Raw genomic sequence first — 23,192 nt, 5'->3', positions numbered from 1 at the left:
GTATCCGGTGTTGGCTAAAAGAGGAAAGGATGGTATCAGGAAAGTTCATGTTCCATCTCATGTCAAAATAATGGCTTGAATTTTTCTTTTAATCTAGGACTTCATTGCTAAAAGACTCTTAGTCCTTCCTTTAGTATCCTCGAGCCTTTGTTACATGCTAGAATAGCTGAGATCATGTGGTTGAGCTGGAACTATGGCAAAGGGACCTCAGTTTGGATCCCAGCCGTGTTCCTTACTGTGTGTCTTTGGGTGGGTTACTTAACCCCTCTGGGCTTCAGTTTCCGCAGCTATCAAAGAGAATATGTACCTCGTAGAGTCAGTACGAGGACTGAATGAGAGAAGGAGCCCAGGGCGGTGCCTGGCACGTGGTGGAAAGTGTAGCACAGGGGTTAGAACAGGGGCCTAGTCAAACTCTGTGGGTTAGAATCCTGGCTTGTCAGTTAATGGCTGTGTGACCCCAGGAAGGTGAGTTAACCTCTCTGAGCCTCATTTTCATTATCTGTAAAATGGGGTCAATAGTTCCTGCCTTACAAGATTGTTAAGGAGAACCATATGAAATCAGGTGTGTAAAGGGACGGGCATCTCTCCATGCCTGACACATACTAAGTGCTCATGAAATGCTGGCTGTTAGGAGAGGTAGTGAATGATCAATAAAATGGCAAATGCACACACACCCTTGGCAAATACGTATTATATATTTATACACACATCACATCTGTTTGTCCATCTATTATATTACTCTCTACCTAGCTATGCATCCATTCATCCGCCCATATATCTGTCCAAAATGCTACCCGTGATCTTTGACTAAGAGTCATTTCTTCACTTCCTTAAGGTGAGATTCTCAGGGAAGCTGACTCCCAGGGAGTCTGATTCACCTGTCCAAGGTCGCCCAGTGCGCTGGCAGGAGGCAGCCACGGTGACTCAAGGCTATCCCCTGTCGTTGCTTTCCTGGGGGTACATTTGCTATGGCTGCTGCAGGAGAGGGGGAGGGAGTGGGCTGTGCAGCCACTTAAACCATACTGACATTTAAACATTGGGGATGGTGGAGACCGTGGGTGGATTCCCTCCCCTGGATACTCAGTTCTTGAACAGCCACCTACACGCATTACCGGTCAGAGCGCAGAAAATGCCGTCCCCACCGCATACGGCAGAGCAAATCACTGCAACAGGCTCCCAGGGTCCCAGACTCTCCTTCCCAGGGTAACCACATACAAGTCGCAGGCTTCAAATACCCTCCCATCTTCTTTCTCTGCTCACATCTTCCTCTACAGGAGCAGCTGCTAAAACCTTTGCTTCTCTCACTACCCTGTGGTTTCTGGGGCTGCTGGAGAAACCACCACCCACTGGTGGGATGTAAGTCGTACAATCACAGCTTGGCAGGGCTACCAAAGTGAAATATACAAATAACCCACGATCGGCAATTCCTCCCCTAAGTATATACGCAACAGTCATGCATACTCATGTTCACCCACGGATATGCCAGAATGTACTACCATGTTAACAGCAACCCATTCATAATAGCCCCACACTGGAGCTAATCCAAATGTTCGTCAACAGAAAGATGGATAGATTGTGATAGCACCATAGAACCATGTATGTTTGTACTATACTATAAAATAATAAACTATTGCTAATGGCAACAAACATAAACACAACGTTGAACAAAAGAAGCCAGACACACAGGACTCACATGGAATGATTCCGTATGTATAAAGTGCAAAAGCAGACAAAACTGACCCGTATGTGTGAAGTCAATGTAGTGGTGACCCTCGGGGGCTGGGGAGGCTGGAGAGGGCATGAGGGGCATGGGGGGAGGGGGCAGGCAATGTTCTGTTTTGATTGGGGTGCGGTATAGGAGTGTGAATTTAGTCGAAATTCATCAGGTTGTGCTCTTAGGATCTGGACACTTTGCCAGATATTATACTTAAAAAAGTTTGCTTCAAACAAATCGGCAAGGATGAACAAGATGCGTGTTGAAATTTACAAGAAAATCTAAACCAACACTGATACCCAGGCATCCACTTTTTTTTTTAAAGATTTTGTTTATTTATTCATGAGACAGAGAGGCAGAAGGAAAAGCAGGCTCCCCGCTGAGCTGACAGGCTGATGCGGGACTCGATCCCAGGACCCTGGGATCATGACCTGAGCTGAAGGCAGACGCTTAACCGACTGAGCCCCCCAGGCACCCCCCCCACCCTGTAACCACTTTTAAGCTCTTCACATAGTCACAATTCTGTCTGCAGAGGAATTAGGGGCTCCGGGCCTGGCTGTGCCTGCCAGGTGTGTATCGGGGGCTGAGTTGGAGAGCAGGTGCAGGGAGAAGGCTGAGCTCTAAGTAGGAGCAGGCATCAGGCAGGTGTCCAGGGTGGCTGAGGCTCGGATACACCAGGCAAGTCAGTCCAAGTATCTTTGGCAACTGCTCTGAGCTTGGGGTTTCTATGGCTAACAGCGGTGCCCCAAAAGCCACTTGTGGGGTGGGAGGTGGAGAAGGGAAGGGAGGAGAGGATGAAGGTTTACTGAGCACGTGTGTGGGACCTAAGTCACCTCCACAAATCCTCAAGGCAGCCCCGCAGGGTCCACACTATTGCCCTATTCCTGCCGATGAGGCTACGGAGACCCAGAGGGGCGGAGGACCTGCTCACAGACACACAGACATGGTGTCAGCCTGTTCCTGATCTTTCTCTCATCCCTTCTGTGGTATGGGTGCCCAGTTACCAGATGTGATTTGGGGGCCATTTAAGAGACACGCAGGCAAGGGAATCCAAATCTGACTCCACCATTTACTACTTGCTGGGTGGCCTTGGGAAGTGACTTTGATCTCAGTTTCCTCATCTGTAAAACAGGCGTAATGTAACACCACCGGCTAACGTGCATGAGCCCTTTCTAGGTACCAGCTGCCAGCCTAGGCACGAGGGCCCCACACGGTGGGTATTCTTGCTGTATTCCATGGATTCCAAGATGCACATTTCCTTGAAATTCAACATCTCCGAAAGCAGAATGTGTCTTATTCATGAACAGGTAACAGTTTTTGTTGGCACTGTATTTCCTTCTTTGTCCATGAATACATGGTGCACATTGTAATTAATAGCATCTTGGATTTATTGAAGTCTAGGATCAGCCACGTTTTACAGATAAGGAAACTGAGGCTCTGAGAGGTTCAGTGGAGCTGGGATTTGAACCCAGGCAGCCTGGCTCCAGAGCTTAGGCTCTTAACCCTCATCTTTTGCTCCATAACTTTCTCTGAGACTCCAGCATGTCACACGCCCTCAGTAAATGGTAGTCATAATGTCACTACTATGGCAATGGGGATGAATGAGCCCGTGGGCCTTGGTGGCAGTCAGTCTGGAGGTCAGGAGAAGGTGTTTTAGTGGCTTAAGGATGTAGTTAGTAGCCCTCTAGGTTCTGGGGCAGTAAGCGCACGCGCGCGCGCGCGCGCGCGCACACACACACACACACACACACACACACACACATTTCCCCTCAGGATCTCTCTCTGCAAAATGATCACGTTTCTCCAAGAAGAGGAACAAGGACCGGATTATGCCCCACTTTATCTGCAGGCTGATAGAGAGGTCTCTCCAGCCCTGACCCCAGGCAATGCATTCATACAACTCTGACCTTTGACCCCACATCCCAGGTGACACAGTGGGCCTTCTGGCCAGGATGGCACTGCAAGTGTAAGATGCTTGTTATAAACAAGGCTAAAAGAGGATTGCCAGAAAGCAACCAGATAAAACCACCTAGAAGGCTTATCGAGGACCTCTGTCCAAACTGGCTACTTTCTGCCAAAACAGTGACTGGGGAGAAATCTAGATGCCTGGGGCAGCCACTTCTCTTCCCTCCTCCAAATCCCTCAGCACCAAGCAGGCGGACCCAGGCCTGTGTGCATGAATGGAGGGTGGGAGGGAGGGGAGTGTGTCTTTCAGGTATGTCTGGTCTTAAACTAGAATGTTCTAGACTGCGCACCTACAGTCTCCCGGCCACACCTGCTCCCCTTCCTGCAGTTACACCTGCCGAGACCTCAGAGGTGTTTAAGCACGAGGCCAGTGGCTAAATGGAAGATGCATCAAAATCCCTTGGAAGAGCTTGTTACAACAAAGATGGCTGGTCCCAACCTGAGAAATTCTGATTCTGGGGGTCTGGGTTGGGTTCCAGAGAATTGGCATTTCTAACAAGTCTCCAGGTCATGCTAATGCTGGTGGTCTAGGAACCCTACTTTGAGAACCACTGCTCAAGGCCAATCTCATTTGACTGAGGCCCAGAGATAGTAATGTTTGCAATCCATTTAGTGAGTGTGGCACTGTGGGCATGGTAGTATTCTAGGGGTAGGTGATATTGTTCTAGGTGTGTGCAAGACAGGCCCCATCCTTAATCTCATGGGACTGACTGGCCAGGGGAGACGTCGGGCAATAAATAAGTAAACAAGCAAATAGATGAGATATTCAGAGAGGCATAAGTGCTAAGGGGAAACTAAAGAGATTTATTGGACAGAGTGCTGGGGCTGGGGGCTTCTTTAGCTAGGATGGTTAGGGTAAGTCCCTCAGGGGAGGTGACCTTCATGCCAAGAGCTGAATGAAGAAAGGCAGCCATGTGAAAATCTGGAGGAGGAGAGTTCCAGGCTGAAGGACCAGCCAGTGCAAAGGCCCCGGGGTAGGACCAAGCCTGGTATACTTGAGTAACATAGCAAAGGCCCTATGTCTGGGCTCTAGAGAACACCTCCCAGGGCCTGCCCCCCTCAAGTATCAATCTTCTAAATAAAAGAAACAGTTGGGTGGAAATAGTCCTTAGCTCTGCCTGATTTGAGTTCCCAAGGCAGTTGGTTTCAAAGTCAGCTATTATTTTAAAAACACTCTATTCTGTCAGAAGGGATTTACAACCCTTTGGTTGTTTACTCACTTCTAAGCATTCCCCACCTCTCAAAACTCAAAACCCACTTAATTGCCCCTCTCCTCCCCCCCTTCCCTTGAGCAAATAAATCACATGTCAAGCAACTAGTTGCGTGCTCCCATCAAATTCTAGCCGCAGGCAAGCTTTTAACTTCCAAGTCGTTCATGAATCTAACACTGAAGATATTAAACCTCGGGACTCTGGGGCTTTCTAATAAAAAATGCCAGGTTTGCTTCCTATTAAAAATGGGGAAATGCCAGAAAACAAGTGAGAAACGCTGTGCGTCCAGGAAATGAAGTTACAGAGTTCCATTTAGTAAGGGGTGGGTGGCAGAAGGCTCATGTCCAAGAGGATGGTGGCCGGCCAGACACTGGAAGATGCAAAGCAGGAGCCTTGCTGCCCAGGAAAGCAGGGCTTACTTTTTGCCAATGCACACCCCCGCTCCAGCCTTTGATATTGTTGCAAAGCTCGGAGAAGTGGGGAGGGACAAGGAAGCTTAGACCCTGTCTTACTGAATTTTTCTCTCCAGGCCTGGATCCAATTTTGCTAAGTGCAGAGGCCAAAGGCTGGCTGCTCTGGGCCCTTCCAGTACGGAGACAGGGCTATGCCAATGAGTGATAACTCATGCCCCTAACCATGACCTCATGCTTCTGGGCATCTGGTGACATTCTGCCCTCCGTGGCCTGGGCTTTACAAGGGTAGGAGTGCTCCCCGGGCACAGGCAGCCAGCTGGGGAAGCATGAGCCTTCAGCTCGCTACAGGAAGAACTTCCAGGAAATGGTAGCCCAGCGGGGCCTCTGCCTCCAATCACATTGTGTGGTCCAGCCGCCATCCGAGACCTGTTCTCCTGACCTTGTCCAAAGACGTCCCGGGACACGCTCCTCCCTAACTCTGCAGCATAGTCTTTTATCATCTCCTAAGGGTCAGACTATAACATCTCATGGCAATCATTCCAGAACCACCTTAAGATTTTTGCCAGACTGGCCACCTTGCATTATTTATCACTTGCTAGGAGTTTCCTTTGGATGCCCTGCCTTGAAAAAAAATAAGTGTATTTTAAAAAGAAACTTTTATCATGACCTTCTATATTGCCAGGTAGAAAGCCAGTATCTCTAGCCCCAGATAATGTAAAAGGAAGTACAATGAAAGCCAAGATGTCAAACAAAACGAAATCCTAGCTGGGGATTGCAGCCTTTGCCAAATGATCTGATCCTGAGGCCCCCTCTTTGTGTTAAAAAAAGGAGGTTTAGCAGGTCAGGGCTAAGAAGGCGTTAGATACTAGCACTGGGTGGAGACTTTCTCCTTAATGTCACCAGGAGGATGGAAGTAGAATCGAAGAGGAAAAGGACGGTCTCACCCCCTGTGATTCAATGCTATGTGGGGCCAGCGGTACCTGTCTTCCACTCTGGGAAACCCTCATTTAATCCTCATATCTGCAAACCCCTCCTTCCTGCCAATTATGCAACAACTGAGTACCACAGGCCAGGTATGTGCAGTGACAGGACAAAAAGGGCCATTTCCTTGTTCTGATGGAACTGACATTCTCGTGGAAGAACAGACACTGGCAAATAGAGCAACTGTAAGTTACAAGTAGGACGACGGAGAAATTAACATGGGTCAGGTAGAGACGAAGGGGAGAGAGCTGGGTGTCTCCATTAATAAGTGGTCAGACTGGCATCTCAGGAGGGGACATCAGCGGCCCCCTTCCCACCACATCATGCTGTCTTAGGGCAAAGACTCTGCACTGCTTTCTGGCAACTTCTCACCACATGCCCCTTGTCCCATCTCTCCAAGAAGGGCAGGCATCATCTTATTTAGGATGATGACCACCTCCCGAAGGCTGGCCAGGGGGCCAGGATAGAGGCAAAAGGTTTCCCGGGATCATCTCATCCAATGCTTCAAAGAACTCTCTAAAGTGGGTATGGTTATTCCCATCGTACAGATGGGAGACTGAGGCCATAAGTCAGCCTGGATAGGAGACCACCCTTCAGAATCAGAACCACCTGGGATAAAATTCTGCCCCTTTCTGGTTGTGTGATCTCAGGCAGGCTCCTGGAAACCTTTAGAACGTGCAGTGCTTTATGACGTGTGAGGTGAGCTGAGGAGGGAAGGGAGGTGGTTATACGTAGTGAGTATGTGTGTGGCCTCCGAGTTCAGTTTGAGTATCCACTACTCGGCACTGCTTGGAAATGAGGCGAGGTGGGACAACGGTCTCTGCTATGGGCCTCCCTGGGACGAGGCACTGAGCTGAGCACTTCTCAGGCCCTCCTTCCCAGGAGGGCAGGTACTAGGTTACAAATGAGGCAATTCACGTGCAGGAAGGTTACAGCACCTGCCTGGGGTCCCACAGTCAGTAGGTGACAGGCTCCGGATTGGAGTCCAGGTCTGAAAGCACCACGTCTTTCCAGGATTTTAGAAGCTCCCTTGGGAAAAGGTGGTTTGGTAAAGAGGAGTGACCTGAACCCACTCAAGATGGCCTGACTTCTGGAAAACTTCATCCACTGAGCTCAGCTGAGATACCCCCCAACCCCAGCTCAAAGCCTGTCCTTCCGACCCTCCAAATTCAGGGCCAGCCCAAGTCTGTCCTCACTGTCCGCTTGCTGTTTGTGTTTCTGAATTCCCAGCCACCACCCAGAGACAAGCAAGGCAGGCCAAAGAAGGCTGGGTCATTTGAGGGGGTCTTCAGAGCTCCCGCAGCACACGGCTGGCCAGGCCCAGGGGAGGAGCTCCAGAAATGCTCCGGGAATGAGTGAATGACCACTGGAGCTGGGAGGAGACCTATGTTTGGTGCCAGGGCAGATCTTTCTGAAAGAGACCCTGAGCCAAGCCAGAGCCAGTCACTGATGAAGCGTGCAGCCTCCTCCCTGTCGGCGCAAGGTACTGAAAGACCACGCTGACCCACCCTCCCCGCCCTGCCTTCCAGGGCTGGATACCGAAACACATCAGTTCTTATTGTTCCCTGACCAGAACCACATTTTTAAAAAAAAAAGCTGAACAGTAAACTGAATTACCATTTAAAAAATGTATATGCATGCCACCTAATTTATATGCATTAAAAACCCAAGAGGACAGACTCCAAGGTGTTAGCAGGGTTATTTCTAGGTAGTGGGATTAAGAGCTTTACAAGTTGGGTTTTTTTTTTTTTTTCCCCCTTGCTGCTTATCTCTCTTTTCTACTTTTTCTCCCAATAAACACATGGTACTTTTGTAAAATGAGAAAAAAGGGGGAAAAAAAGGCACCTCTGAGTCAGACGGCAATAAAACCAGACACACGTTTATCCTCTAGATGGTTTGGAAAATACTGAGCTGGCCACGGACTGAAATGAGGAAGGACAGTATGAACCGCGTCCATGCTCGGAGCAGCTCAGCCTTGGCCTTGCTCGGAAGGCTGTCTGGCCGTGATTTGTTCAAGGCAGGAAGCATTTTTTGTGCCTTGTCTTCTGCATAGGGGCTGCACCTGCTGGGCACGCAGCACATGACGGGCCCTTACCTGAAAGCCCCAATAGCACCCTCTCCCTGGAAAAGTTCAATCCCTAATGAAGAAGGCAGAGTCAACGATCTGATTTTTAAAAAATAACTGTGTGTCTGGTAAGAGGAGGAGGGGCAGACAATGTGTGGTATGCATCACCCCACAAACGGCTGGGTCCTTTCTGCCCATGGGGCCCAGGGCCCAAGCGGGTGGAGCGAGGTGGGGGAGGGGAAACAGCAGGGGGATGGGAGAATTCCACCTTCCCAGGAGATGGACCTCAGTGTGGCACTTACCTGGCCATGATGTAAGAGAACATGTATAGAAAGTTCTAGAATTCGGGCTATAGACTCATGTTATAGATGAATGGGTCCACCTCCTTCATGGAAGAAATGGTGACACAGAGGAAAATAGAATTTCCCAAGGTGGTGCTTCAAGTGGCATAGCTAGGCTTGAACCCCAGATCTGCCCGAGGCTAAATTCTATGCTTGCAGGCCCAGAGCCATGCTGCCTAAGAATCATCAATACCATTCGCTGGGAACCTTCCCATGAGCACTCTGCTAGGGGTTTGACATGAATGATCTTAACTACAGTTGACCCTTGAACGATGTGGAGCAGGGGCAGGGGAACTGACTCCCCACACAGTTGAAAATCCGCATGTAACTTTTGAGTCCTCGAAAATTTAACTGACAGGAAGCCTTACTGATCACATAAAGTCGATGAACACATATTTTGTATGCTATATGTATTATATACTTATTCTCACAATAAGGTAAGCTAGAGGGGTGCCTGGGTGGCTCAGTCGGTTAAGCGTCTGCGTTCTGCTCAGATCAGGATTGCAGGGTCCTGGGATGGAGCCCCATGTTGGCTCTCTGCTCAGCAAGGAGCCTGCTTCTCCCTCTCCCTCTGCCTGCCACTCCCCCTGTTTGTGTTCTCTCTCTGTCAAATACATAAATCTTTTTTTTTAAGGTAAGCTAGAGAAAAAGCATTAAGAGATCCATAAAGAAAATACATTTGCTATACTGTATTTCTAGAAACAAATCTGTATATAAGTGAATTTGTGCAGTTCAAACCCATGTCATTCAAGGGTCACCTAGAGATGCACCCCCAATTTCAACCTTATTAGGGAAGTGTATTGCTATTTCAGATGGGAAAATGGAGACCCAGGGAGGACAAGTCACTTGCTAGGCTCATGCAGAGGACACCCACGAAGCAGAACTAGCTACCCCCCAACTGTCTGACACCAGCGTCTTGTTCTTAGCCACTGAGCTACATGGCCTCTTTGGGAAATAGAAAGAGCAGGGCTGAGGGATGAGGGAACCGACATTTTCCAAGCTCCTGAGACAAGCCTCATCAGAACCCTGTGGGGGAACGTTTCATCTTCCCACTTTTCCAATGAGGAAGCAAAGGCTCAAGGGAATAAATGACTTGCCCAGGATCCTTTGCAGCCAGGATGTGGCAACAGGAGCTGGGTCCAGCTTGCCCGAAGCTCCCTTTCCACTGCCTCTCCCTTTCTTGAGAATGGGATGCCCCAGCACACACCCAGGGAGCTCATTGTTGGCACTGCTCTAGGTCAGGAGCTCACAGAGAATCTGGAAGAGTGTAGATACACAGGCTTAGGAGAGTAAATACCTGGTAAATGCTATTTTATTGGAACACAGCCACACCTTTGTTTGCACACTGTCTATAGATGCTTTCATGCTAAAGTGGCAGAGTTGAGTCTCAGACTGTATGGCAAAACTAAGAATATTTACAGTCTGAAAAAAATAAATACAACTTAAAAAAAATTTTTTTTAGACAGATGTTGGCGGGGATGCGGAGAAAGGGGAACCCTCCTACACTGTTGGTGGGAATGCAAGCTGGTGTAGCCACTCTGGAAAACAGTATGGAGGTTCCTCAAAAAGTTGAAAATAGAGCTACCATACAATCCAGCAATTGCACTATTGGGTATTTACCCCAAAGATACAAATGTAGGGATCCGAAGGGGTACATGCACCCCAATGTTTATAGCAGCAATGTCCACAATAGCCAAACTGTGGAAAGAGCCAAGATGTCCATTGACAGATGAATGGATAAAGAAGATGTGGTATATATATACAATGGAATATTATGCAGCCATCAAAAGGAATGAGATCTTGCCATTTGCAATGACGTGGATGGAACTGGAGGGTATTATGCTGAGCGAAATAGGTCAAACAGAGAAAGACATGTATCATATGACCTCACTGATATGAGGAATTCTTAATCTCAGCAAACAAACTGAGGGTTGCTGGAGTGGGGGGTGGGGTGGGAGGGATGGGGTGACTGGGTGATAGACACTGGGGAGGGTATGTGCTCTGGTAAGCGCTGTGAACTGTGCAAGACTGTTGAATCTCAGATCTGTACCTCTGAAACAAATAACGCAATATATGTTAAGAAAAAAAAAAAGAAGATAGCAGGAGGGGAAGAATGAAGGGGGGGGAAATCGGAGGGGGAGACGAACCATGAGAGACGATGGACTCTGAAAAACAAACTGAGGGTTCTAGAGGGGAGGGGGTTGGGGGATGGGTTAGCCCGGTGATGGGTATTAAGGAGGGCACGTTCTGCATGGAGCACTGGGTGTTATGCACAAACAATGAATCATGGAACACTACATCTAAAACTCATGATGTAATGTATGGTGATTAACATAACAATAAAAAAATTAAAAAAAAAATTTTTTAAATTTACTGTCTGGCTCTTTACAGAAAAGGCTTGTTCATCCTTGTTCTAAGAAACTGGGGTGGGTCAACAGAAATTGGGCTACCAGAACTAGAGAGAGTTGAATAAATCTAAATCATTCTCCTTTGCATTGAAGTGGGTACGGTCAAGGCCAACTGGATTTTCCATTCATTCAACCATTCGTTCAACCATTCACCTGTCCACGCATGTGAGCCAACGCTCCCAGCTAGGTATGGGGATATCGAGTCTGGACGGCAAGGCGGACACACCCAGGTGCGACGTGCCAGGACTCAAACATGGACGCGCATGTCAAGTCAGGGTCCTCTCCACAATCCCTGCCTGAATCCTCAGACCGCACCCCGCCAGAGCCTTCCCAGGCGGCTCCCAGGCACTAGATGAGTGGGACAAATGTTCATCCGAGTGAGGCAAATCCCAAATTGCTTTAGAATACGTTCCTTACAGATCACTGGCTCACACAGGGCCACCACGGAGGAAATTACTGATCCTTTGCTGCCACACAATGGGTCACTGTCGCTGAATCAAAAGCCACAGGCATGACACACGTCTGTGCGTACGCACATGTACATATACAGTCTTGTTTCTATGGGAGCCAGTGCCCCTCTCCGCACGCATGCATGAATACGTGTGTATACGTGGGAGTGAATCTGTGGGTGTGTGGGTGCATGGAGGTGGGACCTGCATGCATGCACATTTATGTGTATCCATATATGTGTGTGGGGGGGCATCTTTGCATTTATGTGCACGTCTGTGTCTATCGCTGGGTATGCTTCTGTGACTGGTGTCGGGACGGTCCTGCAGGGATGGCTGTGCCAACCTCAGAACCGGCCACAGCCTCTCTCGCCTCTCAGACAGCGCTCTGTGTCTGCATTTCCCTTGGCCTTTGACAGGCTCCAGTAAAAACGCGGATTCTTGGTCTGAAAGACGGAAGTTCAGGTTGCCAGGGGCTGGGGGTTGATGAGGGTGGGGGTAGGGAGAGACTGTGGCCAAAGCTTCTACAGTTAGATGTGGGGATCGTTGCACAATTTTGCAAATATACTAAAAACCACTCAGCTGTATGGATACACTCAATGAGCAAACTTTAGGAGATCTAGAAATAAAATCAGTAGTTTCAAAAAGAAAGAATATTAGAAGTTTACACAAAAATCCCCACTCGTTTCTTGCTGCTACATTGACAGACGTGCAGAGGAGACCTGGTCTGGGAAAGAGGAAAAGCCCCTGATTTCACAGGCTTGTCCATCAGGGAAGGAACTTCCTCTCGTTTCCACAACGCTCACCTCTGCTGGCCTGACGGCAAAGAGCACTGTGCCCTTTGCACCCAAAGCTTTTTAGATAAAGCCAGAATGCCGAGGGGATCTAAGGCAGCCTGGATGGGCAGCACTGCTGGGGTGACCACTTGGGCAGAAATGAACTTGAGCTACCATTTCATTACCCAACAGGGATGGAGACAGATGTAGAGACAGGGGAATGGCTGGGAGTAAGCATTCCTTTTCCGGGCGGCAACTGAAAAAGAGAATGGAAAGAGACAGAGAACGAATCAGAGGGGCAACAGCACCCCGTGGCTAGGAGCTCAGAACTTGTGGGTGGGCAGAACGGAGTTCCAGGTCCAGTCCGGGTGCTCTTATCTTTTTTAAGATCAATATTTATTTATTTATTTATTTGGGAGAGAGAGAGAAGGAGGAGGAGGAGGAGAGAGGACGAGGAAAAGAATCCCAAGCAAACTCTGCACTGAGCTCAGAGCCCAAAGCAGGGCTCTATCTCATGACCCTGAGATCACAACCTGAGCTGAAACCAAGAGTCGGAAGCCCAACCGACTGAGCCACCCAGGCGCCCCTGGTCTTGGTGCTCTTAAGCTTTTGGGCAACTCGCTTAAAATAAATGCACATGGACAAGCCAGAATCTGCTTCACAGGTCTGGGGGGATTAAATTAGAGAACGTGCAGGGAAGAGACATGCCATGCGTTCTCCAAAGTCTGTTCCATATTGCCCCCTCCAAGTCCCATGGGAGACCACAATGCCCAAGCTCTTTGCAGTTAGGAGCAGCAGCTGACGACTTCTGGCCAACGAAAGGTGATCCCTGCCACTTCCTGGTAGAGATGCGGAGAAGCCCATCTATCATTTCTCTTTAGATGATAGGATAGAGCCCCGGACTGGAATATCCTGGATCCCTGAGTGACTGTATGGAAGGCAGCCCTCCGGAAGCATTGTCCAACCTACAGCACAGTCTATGTGAGTGAGAAGTAAACTTTCTGAGTAAGCCACAGAGATGTCAGGGTTATCTGTCACTGTTGCACGAGTCTATCCTCCCCTGACTAGACCTCCCCGTTCATAGGTAACAGGCAGGAGGGAGAGGTTTCCAGGTATGGGGATTAAATTAATCAGGGTTTCCCAGGACACAGGATAGGTACCACCAGCCCCAAATCACACTGAATCACATAATAACAGCATGAGTGAGGACATAAGACGAGCACGAAAGAGACAACAGCAACATGAAAACAGGAGACTCTGGCCAGGGTCACCCCTGCGCAGTAAACATTGCCAGGGAAACCAGTCTCTGTGATGGGAGCTGCGTTCCCCTTGGTGCTAAGAGATCACGGTTCTCTTCTGAATGCCCACAGACACCTCCATTTGTACATAACTGGGCAGAAGAGTGGTTTCAAGAAGCAGTGGCAAATGGGAATCTGTGCTCGGTGAGATTCAATTTCATGTTTTTGTTAATAGCTTTCTCCTGCTTCTCACAGATAGAAAGCAAGTCACCCCAGGGATGTGACCTCACCTCTCAATCATTTAAAAACAGCAAATAAATGTCTGGAGAGATTAAAAACACAGGTTCTGTGCCCTGAAAGGTTGCCGTGTGACAATGTTGCATCTTCATGGGAAAGATGAAAACTCCATGTAATCCTATTATAAATATTTCCATTACTCACCAAGCCTCACTTTGGTAATCTGTTTCAATTCAAAGTCCTGTCATTCCCCAAAACCCAATTTAGAAGGTGCACGAACAAAATGTAAGTTTGTGCCAATTTCTCAGAGATGGGCAAAAATCGTCACTCAAGTTCATTTGGGGTTCTTTTTTTTTTTTCCCTTAAGCTCTTAACTCCGGGGCACCAAGAGAATTCCTTCCCGACATTCGCTGGGTAATCTTGTCCTCTCAGGTCTCCTTAAATCCCTAGCTTCTATCTACAAAGCTTCTAGGGCAGAGATGCAGAGATCTTAGCATGCAAGGGTCCAGCCATCTCAACATGCAAGGTGCATGCACTTTGGGATGCTCTGGGGAGGCCAGTGGGAGGGGATGTCCAGGCCTGGGGCTGGGATGTATACAAAGAGTTAGGACCAGCCCAACCACTGACTCTACACAGCTCAGGGCCAGAGCCCAGATGCCAGGCCAGTCTCTATACCATCCTGTCCACCAGTGTGGAAGCTATCAATCACATCATTGCAAACATGCTGCGAGTGGGTGGGTAGAGTCGGCCCCATTGTACAGTGAAGAAATAGAGGCTCAGGGTTTAACCCAAACCTGGAGCTGGTACCTGGTGATGCTGCCCCCTTCCCCAAGACCAGAGCCCAGACATTCTACTCCCATGTCTTTGTGAGTTTCATCAGCCCTCCGTAGCCTCCTGCTTAAGCTGAGTTGTGTTTTTGTGGTTTACTGCCGGGTAACCCTGGACAAGGAACGAAACTTTCTGGAACCTGCTGTAGACCAAATGCTTGTGTCCACACCCAAATTCCAGCTGGTATTTGCAGGTGGGGCCTTTGGGAGGTGATTAGGTCATGAGAGGGGAGCCCTCATAAATGGGATCAATGTCTTTGATAAAAGAGACCCCAGAGAGCTCCCTTGTCCCTTCTACCATGTGAGGTGGCCGGGATAAGACAGTCATCTGTGAACCAAGAAGCAGGCTCTCACTAAACACTGAATCTGCCAGCAGTCTGATCTCAGACTTCCCAGCCTCCAAAGCCGTGAGAAATAAATGCCTGTTTATAAGCCGCTCATTCTATGGTATTGTGTTATAGCAGCTCAAATGGATGAAGACCGAGCCTGATCTAGAAAGAGGTTGATGAACAATTCCATTCACCTCCATGGTCGCCTGTGAGCATTCAGTAACACAGAGTAGCACTCAAGAGTCTGTTCAGCACTGTGCCTGGCATAAGGCTCAATAACTATCTACTCGTATTATTACGATTACTCATCCCTGAAGGTCAAGATATCTTAGACTTTGGAACCCACCATACCCTCCCCCCTCCCAGCTGGCACCGTTTGCTCCAATCCAATGAACAACTGATACTTTTCCAAATGTAGCATCTTCTTTCTCCTACCTTCTTGCTTTTGAGTCTACCATCCCCTCCACCAAGAACGCCCTTCCCTCCATCCCCCACTTCTTGCAAAAGGTCTTACTCATCAGGAAATAGCCCATCTTCCCTCTCCGTGAGTTCTCGCCATACCCTGCCTACACCCGTGTTTCCACTCTTCCTACCTGGTCTAATGCTGAGTTTCTTGTCTGTGCTGGATGGACGAAAGCGAAGGAACACACACATTAATGACTAACAAAGCCATTTTTAAACATTTTGATTGGGGACACAGGTTTAGAATGTTTATAAGTAGGAAGGAGCCTTCGGAGTTGACACACACACCACCATATTGGGCCAACAAAACATCATCTCTATCAAAATTAGAAGCTAAATGTCAAGGCTCTCAGATGTGATTTCCTAAATTATTTCAACGAGGCAGCCCAGAAGAATTAGACTATGGATTTTATCGGTTCTCTAGATCATATGTTAACACTCTTTTTGGCAGCCTGAAAATGACATTTCTCTTCCCAGCCAAGATCTCCTCTTTTCCCACTTAGCAAACATTGGTAATTTTTTTTTTTTTTTTTTAAATCCTGAGCTGTCCGTTTCCAGTTGCAGTTTCTATCCCTGCTCGGTGCATGGGCATGAGGGTCTGCTCGCTTCAGAGATACCGTCCTCCCGGTGTCAGAACGGCCCCATATTGTCCACAAGCCTGACTGTCACCACCCAGGGCGGCTCTGAAAACCACACGGGAGAGGGGAGAAGAGAGCCCAGTGTGGGAGGCTTTGTGGGCGAAAAGCAGACAAGCAGACTTCAGACTGTCTCCTGCAAGAGGAGCATCTGGGTAGAGGCCCAGAGCGCGAGGGCTTCAGAGTGAGCGGATGGGCTCAGGCGCTTCGCGGTCGAGTAATAGAGGCACAGGACTTAGCCTCTCCGAGCCTCGCTTCCTCATCTGCAAAGTAAGGGTGACGGTACCATCCCCGTGAATTGTCGAAGAAATGCCCAGATGTGAACCCTGCCCCTACCTCCACAGGTTGCTTTATCTTTCTGAGCCCCCGTTTATTTCATCCATGAGCTGGATTTAATGAACCAAACTCACTGTTCTGAAAATTAAACAATTCATCTAAAGAGCTTACTGCTGTGCCTGGCACGTGGAGAGTACCAGCAAAAATACTGCTCTTCCTTATATGGATTAGAAACAATTAACAGTGTGTTCATTTCCTCTCTCCCTTTAAGGAACCACCCAAGGCATGAATTCATACAACAGAGAGCTGACGGTCTCCTGGGACCCAGGCTGAGGGCTAGACTCTGGGGTCGGTCACATGGCTCAAAGAGACAATCCAGGACCTCCTGGGACTTCTGGTGTAGTGGAGGAGGCAGGTGTGACAAGACCCTCACCTGGCTCAGGCCACACAGGGGAGGGTGGGCATAGAGGAGGGAGCAGAGCCTGCTGCGTGGGGGAAGGGGCGGCTATGGAGGAGGGTTTCCGGCAGAGGTGCAGAGAAGGCAAAAGGGGAGACTATCAGCCATCATTCAGACATCGTCCCAGTATCATCGGGGTGATGGGGCCCAAGGAGTCCTCCCACTGCTGTCAGGAAGTTCTAAGAGCCCTTCTTGGTTGATGAACCCCAACGGTCTCTCACTGACCTTCCTCCTTCTCTCCCTCCAACCTGCTCTGCACACAGCAGGGGAATGAGCTTTGTGACTCAAAAGGGAGATCATGTTATGCACCCCATCCACTGCCCTACTAAAAATCCTTTTAGAAGGGCACCTGGGTGGCTCAGTGGGTTAAGTGTCTGCCTTCGGCTCAGGTCATGATCCCAGGGGCGTGGGATCGAGCCCTACATCAGGCTCCCTGCTCCGCGGCGAGTCTGCTTCTCCCTCTCTCTCTGCCTTCCCTCCCCCCTGCTCATGCTCACTCTCTCAAATAAATAAATAAAATCTTAAAAAAAAAAAAATCCTTCTAGAGTCCTCCATAGCAGAATGATGAAACCTTGTCACATGTGACAAGGCTCCTCCTACCTACCGCCACTCTGGCCTCTTCACATGACCCTTGTCCCTTATAACCACCTGAAGGGAGCCCGAGACTGCTGCTGGGGGCAGTGAGGCGGTTACTCCTCTTATGTACTTCTGGAGCCCAAATGGGCAATCGCCTTCATACAGGTAATCACCTGAGTGACAGGTAAGGGAGGACCAGGGCAGTGCCTAAATCCAGGGGAAAGTAACGGCCGGCGTCCCATCTGGGTGACTCAGGGAACGGCCATCTCTTCTAAAGGAAGGGGTAAGACAGACAAGTGGGCAAAGTCTCAGCCAGGGCTGAGTTCCCAAGTCACATCTCACCATGTCAGAGCCAAGAGACATTCACTGTGGTGGAACAGCCAAACCCCAGCGTCCCCTAAGAGATACGTGGGCTACCTGGAAGCTAATATTCATTCCCTCACTCATTTACTCCTTCATGTATTTATTGAGCACCTACTATGGTGTCCGCTACTGTTTTAGGTAATAGGTTAAAAAGCAATGCCTCTGAGCTCATGGAACTTACATTTTTTAGCACAGGGAGAAATATAAAAACAAACAAATGAATGAGGAATATATTCATGAGAACAGTAGCAACGGTTAACACTTAGCTATGCCCTCAAAGACCCCATCAAAAAGGAGAATTTCAGACCAATATCCCTGATGAATATGGATTCCAAAATTCTCAACAAAATCCTAGCTAATAGGATCCAATACATTAAAAGGATCATCCACCACGACCAAGTGGGATTTATCCCTGGATGCAAGGGTGGTTCAACATTCGCAAATCAATCAATGTGATAGAACACATTAATAAGAGGACAGAGAAGAACCATATGGTCCTCTCAATAGATGCAGAAAAAGCATTTGGCAAAATACAGCATCCTTTCCTGATTAAAACTCTTCAGAATATAGGGGCGCCTGGGTGGCTCAGTCGGTTAGGCGTCTGCCTTTGGCTCAGGTCATGATCCTGGAGTCCTGGGATCGAGCTCCACATGGGGTTCCCTGCTCAGCAGGGAGCCTGCTTCTCCCTCTCCCTCTGCTGCTCCCCCTGCTTGTACTCTCTCTTTCTCAAATAAATAAAATCTTTAAAAAAAAAAACAACTCTTCAGAATATAGAGATAGAGGGAACATTCCTCAAGTTCATAAAATCCATCTATGAAAAACCCACAGCGAATATCATCCTCAATGGGGAAAAGCTAAGAGCCTTTCCCTTAAGATCAGGAACACAAGGATGCCCACTCTTGCCACTATTGTTCAACATAGTACTAGAATTCCTAGCAAAAGCAATCAGAGAACAAAAAGAAATAAAAGGTATTCAAATTGGCAAAGAAGTCAAACTCTCTCTCTTCGCAGATGACAAGATACTTTATGTGGAAAATCCAAAAGACTCGACCCCCAAATTACTAGAATTCATACAGCAATTCAGTAATGTGGCAGGATACAAAATCAATGCACAGAAATCAGTTGCTTTCTTATACACTAACAATGCAACTGTAGAAAGAGAAATTAGAGAAACGATTCCATTTACAATAACACCAAAAACCATAAGATACCTCAGAATAAACCTAACCAAAAAGGTAAAGGATCTATACTCTAGGAACTACAGAACACTCATGAAAGAAATTGAAGAAGACACAAAAAGATGGAAAAACATTCCATGTTCATGGATCAGAATAAACTTTTTTAAAATGTCTCTGCTACCCAGAGCAATCTATACCTTCAATGCCATCCCAATGACTTTTTTAAAGTGCTAGAACAAACAATCCTAAAATTTGTATGGAATCAGAAAAGACCCCAAATCACCAAGGAAATGTTGAAAAAGAAAAACAAAGCTGGGGTATCACGTTGCCTGATTTCAAGCTATATTACAAAGCAGTGATCACCAAGACAGCATGGTACTGGCACAAAAACAGACATATAGACCAATGGAACAGAATAGAGAGCCCAGATATGGACCCTCAACTCTATGGTCAAATAATCTTCGACAAAGCAGGAAAAAATATGCAATGGAAAAAAGACAGTCTCTTCAATAAATGGTGCTGGGAAAATTGGACAGCTACATACAGAAGAATGAAACGACATTCTCTAACACCATACACAAAGATAAACTCAAAATGGGAAAGATCTCAATGTGAGACAGGAATCCATCAAAATCCTACAGGAGAATATAGGCAGTAACCTCTTTGACATCGGCCACAGCAACTTCTTTCAAGATTCATCTCCAAAGTCTAGTGAAACAAAAGCAAAAATGAACTTTTGGGACTTCATCAAGATAAAATCTTCTGCACAGCAAAGGAAACAGTCAACAGAACAAAGAGACAACCCACAGAATGGGAGAAGATATTTGCAAATGACACTACAGACAAAGGGCTGGTACCCAAAATCTATAAAGAACTTCTCAAACTCAACACCCAAAAAACAAATAATCAAGTCAAAAAATGGGCAGAAGATATGAACAGACACTTCTCCAAAGAAGACATACAAATGGCTAACAGACACATGAAAAAATGTTCATCATCATTAGCCATCAGGGAAATTCAAATCAAAACCACATTGAGATACCATCTTACACCAGTTAGAATGGCAAAAATTGACAAGGCAGGGAACAACAAATGTTGGAGAGGTTGTGGAGAAAGGGGAACCCTCTTACACTGTTGGTGGAAATGCAAATTGGTATAGCCACTTTGGAAAACAGTGTGGAGGTTCCTCAAAAAATTAAAAATAGAGCTACCCTATGACCCAGCACTTGCACTCCTGGGTATTTACCCCAGAGATACAGATGTGGTGAAAAGAAGGGCCATATGCACCCCAGTGTTCATAGCAGCAATGTCTGCAACAGCCAAACTGTGGAAAGAGCCGAGATGCCCTTCAACAGACGAATGGATAAAGAAGATGTGGTCCATATATACAATGGAATATTACTCAGCTATCAGAAAGGATGAATACCCAACTTTTACATCAACATGGATGGGACTGGAGGAGATTATGCTAAGTGCAATAAGTCAAGCAGAGAAAGTCAATTATCATATGGTTTCACTTATTTGTGGAACATAAGGAATAGCATGGAGGACATTAAGAGAAGGAAGGGGAAAATGAGAGGGGAGAAATCGGAGGGAGAGATGAACCATGAGAGACCATGGACTCCGAGAAACAAACTGAGGGTTTTAGAGGGGAGGGGGGAGGGGGGATGGGTTAGCCCAGTGATGGGTATTAAGGAGGGCACGTACTGCATGGAGCACTGGGTGTTATACGAAAAAAATGAATTGTGGCTCACTATATCAAAAACAAACGATGTATTGTATGGTTACTAACATAACATAATAAAATAAAATTAAAAACACTTAGCTATGCCCTGTGCTAGTCTAAGCATCTGAATATTGTGCATACTTTAATTCCCAACCACCAGGATCAGGAGGGTACTAGGTTGTCCTCATTGTACAGAGGAAGAAAGTAGGGGCACAGAGAGGGGAAGTAACTTGCCCAAGAATGCACAGTGAAGTGGTAGAGAGAAGTTTTGGGGTCTGTGCAATCCCCCCCCAAAAAAACAGTAGGGCTGAACTAATCACTGCCTTTCACTAGCACTCCCCATGTGCACTGTTCTAGACCCTCCACATAACCCTGTGTATTCTCATCATCCCCATTTTACAGGGAGGAAACGGAGGCTCAGAGAAGGGAAGGGACTGCCTGAGCACAGTCGGCATTAAGTCAGGGAGCCTGGATTAGAAGCCAGGTCTAGATTCTCTTGAAAAGACAAGCTGTGAGAATGGTCTCTTTGCTTCGGCAGAACCTAAACGAGCCCAGACACATGTCTAACCATCCTGGGTAGGACCACCATGGTCCCTACCTGGTTGCTCCCCAACTCACAGTGCAGAGGCTTGGAGCCTGGCTGCTGGCCTCAACTCCCAGCCTTCCTGCCTCCTCCCTGGATGGCACTTACCTTGGGTCTTTCATCTGTAAAATGGGGATAACAGTTGTACCTTCTTCAGGAGGAGAGCTATAAGATGACCCCCAAATCATTCAAGTAAAGGCTTTAGCAGGAGCCCTGGTGCCTAGTAAGTACCCAATAAATTGTAATTCCCCTTACTGTTGCTATTCCCAGTCTTCCAGTAAGAACTGTTCCTATGTATCAACACAGCTTTGGCTGCTCTTTGGAAACTGAATTTTGTCTCTGAACTTTGTCCCAGGGAACCCCAAAAGCCACTTGCAGCTGAGATTTTATTGGCCAACACCTAAGAGGTAACAACAGTGATGTCAGCTACCAATTGTCAAGCCCAGTGTCACATTTATTCTTCTTAAGGACTCTGATAACTAAGACATAATCTGCCCCTTTTAGAGAACAGAGCAGCCAGGAGGTTAAGACTCCTGGGTCCATGTCACAAGGCTCTTGCGGTTTGGGGACTGGCGTGGGGAGAAGCCTGACATGGCTCATCTGGGAATTGTATAGTGGTTCCTAATCCTGGTTCCAGGATAGAATTACGGGGAGAGCTTAAACGAAAGGACACCCAGGCCCCACCCCAGAACATTTGGATCAGGACCTTTTTGGGGTGGAGTCCCGACATCATTCATTAAAAATTAAATTTAAAAAAGCTCCCTAGGGACGCCTGGGTGGCTCAGTCAGTTAAGCATCTGCCCTCGGCTCAGGTCATGATCTTGGGGTCCTGGGATTGAGCCCTGTATTGGGCTCCCCTCTTAGCAGGGGTCTGCTTCTCCTTCTCCCTCTGCCCCTCTCCACCCCTCCCTGCTTGTGCCCTCTGCTCTCTCTCTAATAAATAAATACAATCTTTAAAAAAAATTTAAAAAAATAAAAAGCTTCCCAGATAATCCTAATGTTAAACCAAAGTTCAGAACTACCAGAAAAACTGAAACCACTCATTTTGACTCAATAAAGGACAAACCCCCCGAAAGCCTCTCATTTTCATTGACTTCCATCCAAAAAATGATCTGCCCCTCACATCTGTTCTGAATTTTTTTTTGTTTACAAAACAGTTTTTTATTATTTTTTAAAGATTTTATTTACTTATCTGTGAACGAGAGAGAGAGAGAGAACATGAGCAGGGGGGAGGGGCAGAGGGAGAGGGAGAAGCAGACTCCCTGCCGAGCAGGGAACCCGATGCAGGGCCCGATCCCCAGACCCTGGGATCATGATCTGGGCCGAAGGCAGATGCTTAAGCAACTGAGCCACCCAGGCGCCCAAAACACTGTCTGGTTTTATCTACTGCTTGAAACATCTCTGTGGGATAGGGATCAGCGAGCCCATCCTACAGATGAGGAAGTGGAGGATGTGGTACTATCCAGTACCCAGACAGGAAGGCAGGTGTCCCAACTTCAAGTCCAAGAGGATGTCCTTAAATGAAAGGACCAGAGATCTTTAAGACATTTAAAGAAAGCCATGGCCGTCCATCTTACACAGAGGAAGGAGCTCAAGGGACGTGGTTTTGACACCTGACCCCCAAAGATATTTTTACTAGGGTTGACCGAAGGCTTTCACTGCAATACTGAAATGCAACACAGCCAATTGTTGAATTCGGGCTGGATGGGGCAGGGAAGGGGAGGAGATGTGTTCCTTAGACAAAGGCCACTTAGAGATAAAGTCAAGGTTTCTGGAATTGGAAGGCAGGCACCCTTAAGGCCAGCGGGTGTCCCTCTGTCCCCAGCAGCTCCATCTGCCTGCAGACAGTGACTGTGCTGAGGCTCTTACTCTGGTTGGTTTTCTTGAGTGGGTTAAATCTACCTCCCTGTGATCTTGTTTGAACTGCTGATTTGCTTAGCAAAATCTTTCTCTATAAATAATGAATAAGTAAACTCCAGCCCGCC

At 47.6% G+C, this 23,192-nt stretch overlaps 1 protein-coding gene across 3 annotated transcripts in view; it reads right to left on the bottom strand.

The window, feature by feature from the left end:
- The window catches only part of KSR2 (kinase suppressor of ras 2), a 421,068-nt gene that overhangs the window by 34,850 nt on the left and 363,026 nt on the right, over positions 1-23,192 (bottom strand). The gene's annotated exons all lie outside the window — the stretch shown is intronic.

The sequence above is a fragment of the Halichoerus grypus genome, chromosome 13, assembly GCF_964656455.1.
Source record: "Halichoerus grypus chromosome 13, mHalGry1.hap1.1, whole genome shotgun sequence".
In the NCBI taxonomy this organism is placed as follows: domain Eukaryota; kingdom Metazoa; phylum Chordata; class Mammalia; order Carnivora; family Phocidae; genus Halichoerus; species Halichoerus grypus.
Note: the sequence above shows the minus strand (reverse complement) of the source record. Positions and strands in the feature narration are given on the sequence as shown.